Source organism: Motacilla alba, chromosome 3 (assembly GCF_015832195.1).
Source record: "Motacilla alba alba isolate MOTALB_02 chromosome 3, Motacilla_alba_V1.0_pri, whole genome shotgun sequence".
Classification (NCBI taxonomy): domain Eukaryota; kingdom Metazoa; phylum Chordata; class Aves; order Passeriformes; family Motacillidae; genus Motacilla; species Motacilla alba.
The window spans coordinates 38,710,168-38,723,528 of NC_052018.1; positions in this window are offsets into that span (position 1 = coordinate 38,710,168).

The following is a 13,361-nucleotide window of genomic DNA, read 5'->3' on the forward strand; positions in this document are numbered from 1 at the left end:
CTGGATGTAAAAGCTATAGCAAGAGATGTGTAATGCATAAATTGTACATTTAACTTCAATTTAAAGTACTGTTTAATTTGTTTTCCCTAATGATTTTAACCATGCAACTGATTAATGCCAGTGGCATTGTAGAAAATTGGAAGTAGAATAGCTTCAAACGTAAGGTGTGGTTACTGCATTACCCTACTTAGCTAAGCAGTGAATTGGAAGCTTGGTTAGGTAGAACGCTTGATTTGCCATGTTTTTATTGCTATTTTCTTGTTATTTAAAATTTGGCTGTATTCGATAACGTTAAACTGTATTCAGCTCTCTAAGATTCAAAGAAATCTTCCTCTGTCACATATTGGGAACTTGCTTTTTAAACCTTATATTTCCTTCCATTTTGGAACTGGACTTAACCTAGAATTTATTTTTTTTAACTTGTACTCTTAAGAATGTTGAGCAATGAAGTTCTTGATTTCTCACGCTGCTAGTGGGTCTGTTCAACATATCAAGGATCTCTTAGGATCACAAAATGACACCACAATGCTTCTAATTACAGACCCACCAAAAAAAACTGGTCACCTGGTGAATTATTGAGGAGTCTTAAATTTATTTTCCCTTGAATAGCTGTCCAAAGAAATGTTCAAACAATGTTCAAGACTCATCCTTTGCTTGTCCTGTTTTGTTCATTTTCAAGTAAGTTTTTTAAAGCAACAGACATTGAATAAATGTACTTTATGCAATGGGCCAGTCAATAAGGCAGTTATTTCAAGAATGGTAATCCATCTCCTTTTTCCATATGAACAAATTCAAATCCAAATCTCTGTTCTTACCAGAAAGTGGCATAAGGAGAGTGGAATAGAAGCTAGAGCAGGACATGCAGATAGTTCTTATGCTTAAGTTCTGTATGAAAGAGAATTCAATATTATTGAGACCAAAATGCAGAGAATAGAAAGACCTATGGAAATGGCAATCAGACAATAAAGACAAAGGTTCACCATCTGAAAAGACTCATATTTACTCCCTCCATTCTCTCATCATAGAATTCACTTCTTTTAGTTTAACAGGAAGAATTATAAATAATCCTTTCTAAGTATTCCCTTTACCAATGTTTAGAAAACTTTTTATCTTCCTGATCTGCAGGAATATTTTCTTTAGGTTAGATTTTCTCCAGACTGGACATATCACTCTGGTTTTTGATTTTGGTTTTTTTTTTTTTTTTTTTTTTTTTTGTGTGGTTGGTTGGTTCTTGGTTTGGTTCGCGGTATTTTTTGTTTGTTTTTTTGCTTTTTTAAATTTTTTATAATAAAGTATTGTTCATCTCTAGGTTCTGTCTGGATGTTAATCACTTTAGTGGGTATGCAAAGCATCAAGCCTAATGGATAGCAAGGAGAGAACACAGTCCAGGTATCTGGATTCAGAGAGATGGTCCATTGCTCAGCTCTGTCATAACTGAGATCTACAAATGAGAAACTCTTTCACTAAGATTTACATTAGTAAAGACTAGATGGCTGCTCTTCTAGTGTGCTTTGGACTGTGACCTACAATTCAGGAATCTAAATTTTCTTTATCTGCTGTTTTAGAAACTGATGTTCCTTTTTTCATTGTAAAAGGAGTTTTACTCATCATTTTAAACACCCATCATAGCCAATAGGAACTTGATACGAGCTTGCTCTGCCATTTCCAAGTGCAAGTCATCAGCTATGTGTTGTTCAAATATCCTCTGTACTCAGGTTTTTTTTTAAATTATACTTTCCCTGATTATCATTATTACCCTGATTTGTCTGTTTCCCATGACAAAATTCTTGGCACCTAAGATTAAGTCTGTATGGCGTTACAAACCCAAGTGTATCTTGTGTCTGCTTTTTTAATGTGTAACACATAATAGCATATCTAGGATAATGCAAGCCTTAGTGACAGTTTCACCACTGATCACCTTCCAGATGGAATATAAAACAACTTGACTAAACTAGGAAGCTTTTTTATTATTGAGGCAGCTTCTTTATTCTCTGCATGGAGATTGTCTTCTCAAGAACTCTAAAACCCATTGGTATTTTCTGATTAATAGTTTTTAGGGGGTTATATTAGCGAGCTGATAAAGTCAAAAAAATCCTGTCCTCCCTTACCAGCTCCATTTTAAACTGTGGTTTTTGGTTTTAGATTGAGATTTTTTTGTTTGGTTTGGTTTGGTTTTTTGTTTGCTTTTTTAATTAAAAACTCATTAGATTTACAAGCTTCATTTCAGATTTCTCATTAGCAGACACCAAGGGGCACAGCAGCCTGCACACTTTGCAACACTAGAAGAAATTTCTTTAGTGTCTTCAAAGGAAGCACCCTTTCAGGAGCTCTAACCCGGCACCTCTGCCCTACAAGATTCTGAAGCTGAAGAAGAGCAGTTACAATTTACAAGATATCTGGGGTATCATTAAGTATCATCTGGAAAGCATACTCATTCAACCCTATACCTTAATGCTAGAGTACTTCTGCAAAAATATTTCAGGCAAGCTTTTGCCCAAACCCAGGCCAGCACTGGCTCTGAGGCTGGTTAGAGGAGCATTGTTATGAAGTCCTGATCCTTCCTTGATCTCATGTGAATTTGCTTCACATTCTATCAATTTGACCATGCAGGGACTGAAAAGTGTAAATCTTCAAAAGACATCATTATCCAGTTAAAGTTGCTCAGGCAACCCATCATCTTTGGTACTGCATATTTTTTGTAGATGCTCAAATTTATTTTTTTTTCTTGATTTCTGTCAGCAAAAATTCTCTAGACCAAGAAATATTTGCTTCAGGCAATGCCTCTTTAAAGGTATAAGCAGCTAAATATTCTCTCTCACTCATATTCCCTGCTAGGCATTCCTCTGTTCATTTTTTCTAACTAAAGGATATCACATATATGTATAATGAAATGTTCAGTGATTAGAATATTTCCTAGGGAGGCACAGGAGATGGGTTGAGATCCAGTCTTTTCTCTCCCTAATGGACAAAAGAAGTCACATTTCCTTTTCTTCTTTTTTTTTTTTTTCCTTTCCCCAGAAGAATGTTCTAAATAAAGCATATCTGTAATGTGGTTGTACATTTATTATATCTGTCCGCACTGTTTCACTTTTCTGAATACTCGTTAGGCGAAAAGCAGCATATGGCCAGTTGGTAGAGCACTCATATAGAATGGGTGAAACCTGACAATCTATTATGGTTTCTTCCCCATATTCTGCTTTTATAACACACCTATTTAGACAACTGTTTAGCCATTTTCTTTTCATTAAAGAATTGAAATATTCATGCTACCAAATTAAGCAAATAAACTTTCTATTAATTCATAAACCAGTGTGCAACCACAACTGAATTTCTTAGGCAACCTGAAGCATTTTCTATCTCTTTTTCTTCTGCTTTCTTTGGTGGTTATAACCAGCTCCTTATACATACATATATATATATATATATATATAATACAACTAATGTAAGAAAATATTATGAATAATTATTCTTAATCTCTCTTGTAAAATATGAAGTATACTACCAGATTTATAATGGCATTAACTGTTTAATTAAACAGAATAGCATGGGTTGGCATGTAAGGCCTTAATTATGTGATTACTTGTGTATATAGTACATAAATATGAATAATAAAAATAAATCGAAACTAAATTGCTGTCAAAAAGCTCATCTGTTTGAGAGAATTTCTCTAAAGTATGACTCTCACACTAATTTTACAATGACTCAAATCGTGTGATAAGGAAAATAATTTTCATCGAATTCCCTCTGCTGAACTGCAGATCTTCCAATACAGTGTCCTAAGTTTGAATAAAAGAATAAAACAAATACCAGTTGATATGCACAGTGCTGTACTATAATAATCCAATTACTTCCTGTAGTGCAGAAATGGCATACAATTTCCACACCTGTGACTCCCAAGAGATGTTATTTGCACAGTTTGGATCTGAATGCCTAGTCAAATTTTGCTATGGTGCCTTGGGTCAGATTTATGTTAAATTTCTCTCTTTATAAACTCCATGGTCACATATTATTTTCTGGTGTGCTGGTTACACACACTGCTCTCTTGCTTGGCAGGAAATCTGTCTTGATGATCAACTTCTGCATCCTTGTGGTTAGTTGCCGTGCCATAAAGACAGCCCCTGTAGTGAGAAGTGCCAGCTCCACAGTGGGGAGAGTGAAAAAAGTGGGGACTGTGTTTCCCCATGGAATTTCATCTGTCTTTCATAACGTAGCTGTAGTAGCAGTCTTAGGCAAGACATCCTTTAGTTCCACAGCAAGAAAACCGTTGGCTATTGTCTGGGAAGTGGGATATTATATGTTTGTTAATATACTTGCAACACATAAGAAATAAATATTATATATCAGGAATCATGGTCTTAATAACCAGAGTTATTTTTTTAAGTGAAAAAATAGCAATTTTTCTGATGCTTAAGGCCATACAAGCACTGACAAATTGATTGCAGTACAAAGGATTTCTAACACCTATCAGAAGTCTGACTGATTTTTTTGTTGTTTTTATTGGATTTTACATCGGTTAATTAAATTTTACATGTTTTACATTTGCATCTACTACTATGTCAAACTTCCTGTCTAAACACAATCACATTGACTTCAGCTGTGCAAAGCACAGCCAGAATCATCCATCCTATTTGTGTATTTCCCTATGCAATATTGCCCCAAATCTCCGCACAAAGATGTAGACTACATGCAGACCTATCTCCAGATACTCATAATCAATTTAATGCTTCTAATGCTCACTCTACTCCACTGACTCGTTTATGGAGTATGCTCTGCCAAAGGTATTCTGCCAAAAACCAAAAGTGACAAGGCATTACATTTGAACTCAAGCACCAACCAGTCTTTTAAGTACATGAAACACATTTCTGCTGCAAAAGCAGAGGCTCTATTTCATTGAAGAGACAACAGGGGGAATTCACTGTCAATTACTTGGAAAACAATAAAACTCTCCCTGTCTATGACCCCTAGGCTGGAGATATAAGTATTATGTAATTTTTTTTTAATGTAGTTTTGGTATTCTTTCCTCTCTTTACTCTTACTAAAAGTCTTTATTTGTAATAATTTGCTTTCTGGTAGTATGCTTCTATATCAAGTTACTGAAAGTTTGAATACATATCTTGAGGTATTTAATTTATTCATTCTATTTTATCTAAATGCTTTAAGGTGTTGTCCAGGTCTTCTTAATGTTATCTATAAAAAAAAAAAATATCTTAATATGACATGTGAACCAGTAGGATTTAATACAATCCATCAACAGTGAGTCTCACAATTTGAAAATTCAAATCTCCCTTCCCCCTTGTTAACCTATTTTTAAATGCATTTGGGAAAATCACATGCGCAATACGTCCTCAATGTCTATAGATTTGGCCTAGTTCAGTACAGCTGGGGATTGATTCTAAAAGCCCCCACAGAAAAAATACTGCCATCAGCTTACTCTCACTTTTACTAAAGCTCATTTCAACTGTGTCAGTACTGCAAAGAATGAGAGGTTTTTTACTACGTAGGGCTGAACCTTGTGGACATTTTCACCTTAATCATCAGACTATACTACTTTCTACCTGTTTTTTCCCACCTAGTAGTGTAAAGCAAACATCTAGCAAATAAAAATTATTGATTACTTATGTGCCTTATTAGGACACATTATCAGCAATATAGACATCATCATGAGCAGCACAACTGCACCACACTGTGCTATGTTTAATACTGACTGAAATGTTTCTTATCGTAAAGGCAAGAGTTGAAGATGCTTGAGCTACCTAGCAGTGTAAGCAAGTCTACATGGGTTCCTACAGAAACTCAGGTCTGATTTAGAAAGAACATAGAGTCATAGAATAATTTGGTTTGTAGGGGGACTTTAAAGATCATCTAGTCCCAACCCCCCTGCCATGGGCAGGGATATCTTTAATTAGAATGGGTGCATCACTGAGTAACGTTCAAGGTTACACTCAAGTAAAGAAAATATTATGTTGTACTGGCACACCACTACTACCAAGAGAGCAAATGAAAAAAGGCATTTAAAATATTTTATAATTTTATCATCATGCATGGTGATAAGGTTGGGTTAATGTAGTTCAGTGATAAGATTAAGGTGGGTTACCCAATTTCATTTTAAAAGGCCTTGTTACGTATCAAATGGGAAAATCCTAAACCACATCATGTGTCAAAAAAAATTTCTCACCTCTACTTTATCAAAGGCGGTTCTTATCATTCCATTAACTGGTAACTTTTAGTTAACATTTGATAAATTCACCACACACCCACACACACATATATATGTATATGTATATTTGTATGTACATATACAGGTATAAATAAATATACACTTCAGACAGTTATTATAAACCATCCGTAATGTGCTCACAGCTGTAATTCTGATAAGTTAAAATGAATTGAAAAGTTAAAATTAACTGGGATAGTGAGACACTAGGAAATCCAAAGACCCTTCAACAAGCTGTTGTTGAGAACATAGCTCATTGAGTCATCAAAAAGGTATTTTCCTCTTATGAACAAGAAATAGCCATGTGCCTATATATGAGAACATTACTGCTGAAACCATAGCTTCTTTTAGCTGATGATGAAACACTAAAACATATTTATATGACCTAGAACACAACCATTCTTGAAAATAATTAGGTAATATATTTTTATAATGTTTAAAGCATGCTTCTATATCTCAATCCAGTTCTTTTCAGATAAGTAAAACTTGGGTCTCCAGAAACAGTAATGCAATTAGATGTTTCTAAAAATATCATAAGATATGGAAATTACATCTTGTGTGCATGTTGTCACTGCCTGTAAAATCTGTTAATTTCCATTAAACTAAACAAAGTTGATATTCATGTGATGATCAAAACTAAACTTGGAAATATTTTCTTTATAATTCGTTTTACTTTGAGTTTCATCAGAAAATTACATTCTTATGTGTTTTCTTGCCTAAAAAAATTCTGCTATATGACAAGTTACACACAAGGAGTGCCTGTGTCTTTCCACCACTTCAAAAGAGAGCAGGGAGATTTGGAGTTGTGGAGTTTATCTTCCCAAATCATGATTACTTGTGATAGAACCTAGCTTTCCTGGAGATGGCCAAATACTGTACATCCATAGGAACTGGTGCATTAATTCCTTCTTTTGCTTTTCTTGAGTATGCAGCTTTTGCTTTACCTGTTAACCTGCCTTTATCTCAGCCCATGGGTTTTCTAGTTTATATTCTTCTGACTTGTCCCAATTCTGTTGGTGGAAGAGCAAGCAAGCAGCTATGTGGTACTTGGTTGCTGGTTGGGGTTAAACCATAATAGTTACAAAGGTCTTTAATTTCTAAATTAGATTCACCAGAGAGATTATGGAGTGTCTATCCTTAGACATTTTCCAAGGATGTGGTCCTAAGCAACCTATTCACCACTTTGAGTTGAGGATTAAACTAGATAACCATAAAAGTTCTTTTTCAAATGAAGCCTAAATTTGCCTATGAGTACTTCAGAGTCTGTTTATCTGGTTACATTATTAAAAAACATCCATAAACTATTGGAAAAAATGGCAAAAAGGAGACAAACATCTGCTGAAATTGGACGTTGCACGCATGCTATGATCAGAAATACCCCTAGTCTTTGTATTTTAGGGCCTAAGCTTTATAGACAGCAGCTGTGCTATATAGACTGCAGTTCATAGAGGTAAGCAGTGAACTCTTTAGAAATTAACGCAGAGCCAGCAACATATGAAAAGAAACTTGAGCTGATTGTTGTGGTTTGGAGGTTTCTGTGCCTTGTAACATTTTGCAAAGGTTATCTATGTCCTCTGAGAGTGCTAGAAATAAGGGTGATTACTTATTGGTTTTGAAAATGTTAATTTTAGTTTCAACATGAATTCGGTTTTCCAGTTATATCTTGTTGATATGAATAGCGTTCAGTGTCCAAGCTGATAAGTAATTGAGGCTTTGGGAGTTGGACTGCTCTTGTGCTAATTAAAATCTAATCATCATCATGAGAACAAGCACCTTCTGAGACTTTTAACTGCAACTCCTAAAGAACCGCTCTCAGAGTTTGCATGCACATAGATCCTTTTTCAAGTGTGAAGGCTGATTAATATGCTGAATATATTATACCTGCAATACCACAGTTCCTTACAGGTTTATGCAGAGCAATGATCTCACTCTCAGTTCTATGCATAAAGCTGTGCAACCTTTTCACTTTTCTCAGGGACTGAGGATACTTTTTCCCCTTCCATCTCCTCAGCCAATGCTATGTGAGCATGTTTCAGGCAGTGTTAAAATTGTTTTAATTATTAGCCCTTTCTTCAATAAAAGCTCTTTATGCACCTGAATATAATATCAACCCTACCAACATGAAATGTTCTTGTCTTTTACAAGAAAATAATCTAGGAACCAAGTATGGATTTATTCATATATATATGTGGATATTGCAGTACAAGTTTGATTTATGCATCCAAGTATAGTTGTGACTTCTTGTTTAGGAATTGAAAATATGCTTTAAGAAAAATGCTTTTAGATACACTGAGACTGCAAACACTCTTTCTGGAATGGAGTCAACTAGAATATACCATGAATTCTATCCATTTGCTCTTGTGTGATATTGGAAGATTAAGCTCTCCCAGGCAATTAAAAAGAAAGAAATAAGATCTGATCATGAAAACTACAAGGGAGCATATCAGTCCTGGTGCTTGTAAATAAAAAATATTGTTGCATGTTTTATTGTATCTGTAGATTTTAAGAACAAGCAAAACTGTGATAAGGAATTGAATTTTTGATAAATCTTAGGAAAAGAGACAACAAGAAAATTTAAACACGGGGCATTTCAAACTTTAAGGATAATGACAAAAATTATTGTAGGTCTTTGAATAGTAAAACTCTCAAGGATTACTTGTCATTGCAATCCTTCTGAACAGTCATCTTAAAAAACACTAATTCCACTCATTTTCAGGCTGCATTTGCTATCTTTTTGCTGTACATTTGCTGCACATGTCAACAGTAGGTGTGAGTACCTAATGATGGACATGGGACAGGTGATAATTATAAACAGCAAGTTTCCAGTGCTCTCCTGCCATAACCTTCTGGTACTAAAAGTGCGTAAACTCCATCAAAATTTAAAACTGATAGAAACTTCTGCCCTTTCCCATTGCAAATTCAGGGAAGTACTCATGAAGTGGATATAATGAGAAATAGTTCCTCAGTGGAAATGATGTGTGAAGGAAAACTTCCTGCAGTGCTAAGATGCTACATGTTTATGCAGGGTTATTTAGTTCAGTCACTTAAAAATTAAATATAATAATTTTGATCCAGATTTCTTTGTGGTAGGTCTTTGAGTCATTCTATCAGATAAATCACACTAGTTTTAACTGGAATATAAAGGCAGGTCAACGATATGAAACCAACTTCTATCAGACAGGTAAAAGAGAGGAAGAGAGTACCTTAGAGAAAACAATAATTTTTGGGGTTGAATTGCAATATTGAGTTTTGGAACTGGTGTTAGAATACCTGACAATATGAAAGAAGGCAACCTAGGAATTGGGTTTTGCCCTATTTTGTTAACAAAGAAGGCATGGGAGCCTGTTTATCAAAAGCAAAAGAAAAAGCTGGGGGTAGACTGGGGCTCCATGGGAGAGATTTCTATTTTAACAAAAAAAGAAATTTGACAGGCCAAATTTAGTCCAGATAGTCAGTTCCCTTGGGGTGGTTCTACCAACATGGAAGTTTTTTTCCTCTCTTCAGTATAAAAACTTACACATAGCTCATGAAAAGCAGAACAGGAAGGAGACAATACCAAAGGGGAGAAATTCTAACTCACTTGAGCCAGTGAAACTTTTGGGCTGTGGAGGGAACCACTCAAGCACAAGCTCAGAGAGGTTCAGTCAGAACAGCATGGTTACAAGAAGGAAAAATGAAATTATCATAGATCTCATGAGAATATTAACTGATAATAAGGTGATTTAAGGGGATTTGGATATATTCAAAACTTCTTAAATGTATTGGGAAATTTTTTTCACATGTTCAATAAAAGAGCTGGACTGTGAAGAAGCCAGTGTGAGAAAATGGGGAAGAGGGAGGACAAAATGCACCAGTCATGCGTAAGCTGTGTTCCAGTGTCATTGTCTGGTCAAGACCTACATCTAATTGTTGCACTCTGTCCTATCATCTTGCTAAACTCTATTTCATGTGTGATACAGTCTGTGTGTGTTTGGTGATTTGGTAATGCAGTTTACACTAGACAAGCTGTTGAGTTGGAAAAGAACGAAATCAGAACTATGAAATGCTCAGGATCAGAGCTGGAGACTGAATAAAAATGGTGGAGGGTCTGGATATGAATGTTGTCTTAAGACCTGGTCTAGGTTCTGAGGGACTCATGCCTGTAAATCATTAGAGTAAGTGTGTGTAAATGTACCAATCTGCAAACTTCAAGCCTGTTTGATCAGACCCAAGGAAGGGCATAGGCCCATTTTTGTTCTTCACATTCATGTGAGTGCTGTTAGTCTGATGGGACTCTCAGTAAAGACCTTGTTCTCATACTTGTGATGATCTATGTTTTGGCCTGATATGTTTCTCTGGTGTGCACATGTGTTTGCATCTTTTGAATACACGCTCAGCCTCAAAACTGAGCTGGAAATGGGCACTAGCAGCAGCAACATCCAGCAAAGCTGTGAGGAAAAGTCCCCCGGGTTCATCTTCCTTTCACAGTTGAGATTTTTATTGTTACAGATGTTCAGCAGTACTCAGAACTGACAGGATCTTTTTTCCTTGTCACCTGCACCTCTGTACCTGACATCACTCATACTGAAGCAGGTCTGTGAGCATTTCTGTTGGATTTTGCAGCAATGCCTTTCAAATTTCCATGTGCTTTAAGCATTTTTTTTAATCTTGCTTCAAAGAACATGGCATATCTCTGAAGCCCTGGAATCATTCAAATCTGAAATACTCTGGGGTTTCTGAGTCACACTCTGTAATTTGAAGCATTTAAATCACCTGGGAAGATCTGGGATGTATTTATTAATTATCTTCCTATAGTGCCAAAAATATATATAGAGATGTACAGCCAAAATTAAAGGCATAATCCTTTCCCCCCCACAACACTCCCCAGAAACTAGGTGACTGATCATATTAAGTGGCAATAAGTGTCAGTGAACATCCAAGGCCAGCTGTGTTCTCAAACTCTCTGGACCAGGTTTTAACAACAGGTAGAACGTTTTCCTGCAAGGGAATTTTGAACTCTCAAATTAAATTCATGCCTGAATTTTGAATGCTTAGGTGAATCAGACTTTTGAATCTTTTAAATTCAGGCACCCTTGTTGCTTAAGGGATATAAAGTCTTCAATCAGCTTTTAGAGGAAAAAGAATTGTCTATCACTCAGCATGTGCCAACAGCGGGTGTCTGATAAATACCCTTCCTCTTCCTCATTACTATTATAAGTTTATATTGGAAAATAATTTACTGAAGGGTCCACAGCAAAACTTTAGTCCATGTTTGTAGGTGGAAGGGTCTAGTTTTACAATCTCAGATCTTTCATATTGTTTGATTCCATATGAAATGGATTTCCCACTCCAGCTCCTTCCTCCTCCATTTGCTTCTCTGTTTCTGACTCTTGCTTAGATATTTTCTTTTGTCATTGCTGGAAGTGAAGGAGAAAGCTCTCCCTACCTGCATATTCATGTAGAAAATATAATTCATGAAATTGCAACTCGTCTCCAGACTTCCCTCAGTTTTCCTGTTCATGGATCAGTTTCTCTTTCTCATCTACCTGGCTAGATATGAACTGATTTCCTATTTTTATACAATTTCAGGCTCTATTTTCAAATCTTCTATCCAATAGAAAATGGATAGAAATTCCAAACTTGATGACAGACTCGCAGGTTTTTTTGTCTTCTTTACTACTATCAGCTACTTAAAGGTATGTAGTAGTAGACCTGAAATAAACTAAAATATATTTTCTACTTTTCTCAAAAACTACTTCTTGTAGTCAAGTCCCTTTTACAGTAGGACACCATCTAAGATTAGGCAGACAAAAGAAATGGGTCATGAAATTGTAACAAAAACACAACTACAGAAAACATGTTACCATATTTTCCTTCCCCTGTAACATTCTCAGTTTATGCTAATTGTTATGTTAGATACCAAAGAGTATCAGGATAGATAGGCTACTTTGACATAAGCTTGCACTAAAAAAAAAAAAAGGTAAATAGTTTGATTAGTGCTCTGTATTCTACAATAATATATATGCACTGCTTAACAGACAGCTTAACACTGTTAAAATTATTTTTATTATTTTCTAACTGCAAAATCTTACAAGTGAGAAAACATCAGAATAATATGTGTTGTATCAAGTATCAGTGGGATTAAAAAAAAACAACAAGGTGTCATTTGGATACTGATAGGTCAAATATTAACTTTTGACTTATGTGATAAGAAATGCCTCTTGTTATGACTGGTCATATTTTAGTTGCACACTAAAGCCTGACTTTGAATCAGGGCTGTAACCTGGCTTATCTTATTGTTCTGACAATTAATTGCAAGAGCACGTAATCAATACACAATTCATTGCCAGTGCCAAACTGTGCCATAAAGCTCAGGAAACTGGCACTGAAAATACTTCTTGAAGGATTTGGTTCCTTCTGCTGTTCAAGTTGGTGACAAAAATCCTATTGATCTGAACAAGAACAGAATTTGGTCCTAACTGTTGGATGTTGTGCCTGTGATTGAGGCTTCTTTTAATGTAAATTGACATGTCTTAGTCTGACAAATTCTTTTCATTATGGTCACTAGGATTGCTTCATGGCCTAAGGCATTCATGACTCTAAACTGTTCTTGGCATTTTAAAAAATAATTATTTTAAGCCTATCCTGTCTCTTATTACATTTTTGGTACTTCTCATGCTTCAGTACAAAGCCTGAAAACATGAACTAGTATAGCACAGGGCAAGGGAGGTGCACAGAAGTTGAGTGCAGCAATTTTTTCAGTGGTTCCTAAGTGTAGTGTCTGCAGCTGAAATATCAAAGGGTAAATTCAGGACTCTGTTTAAACTGGAGTACTCCCACCAGTTTTGATGTAAGGATGTAACATAAAGCATTTCATAATTATGAAAAAATAATAAAATAAATACTAGGCACAAGTGCTTTTTTCTCGCTAGCTTTTAATTAAAACTGGTTTTTGGGGATTTTTTTAACCATGAGCTGCTTTTACTTCACTAAAAAAGATAGGATGCTGCCAGTCAGAGCAACCTCCACAATTTTGCTGTTCTTTATCAGTTTATTGTAGAGCTTATGATTACAGTCCATTTTTTACAAGATGACCTTCTAGAGTGTTTGTGATATTCAAAAATGCACTCAGGTCATGGCATAGATAGTATTTGTGCAATCAATCCTC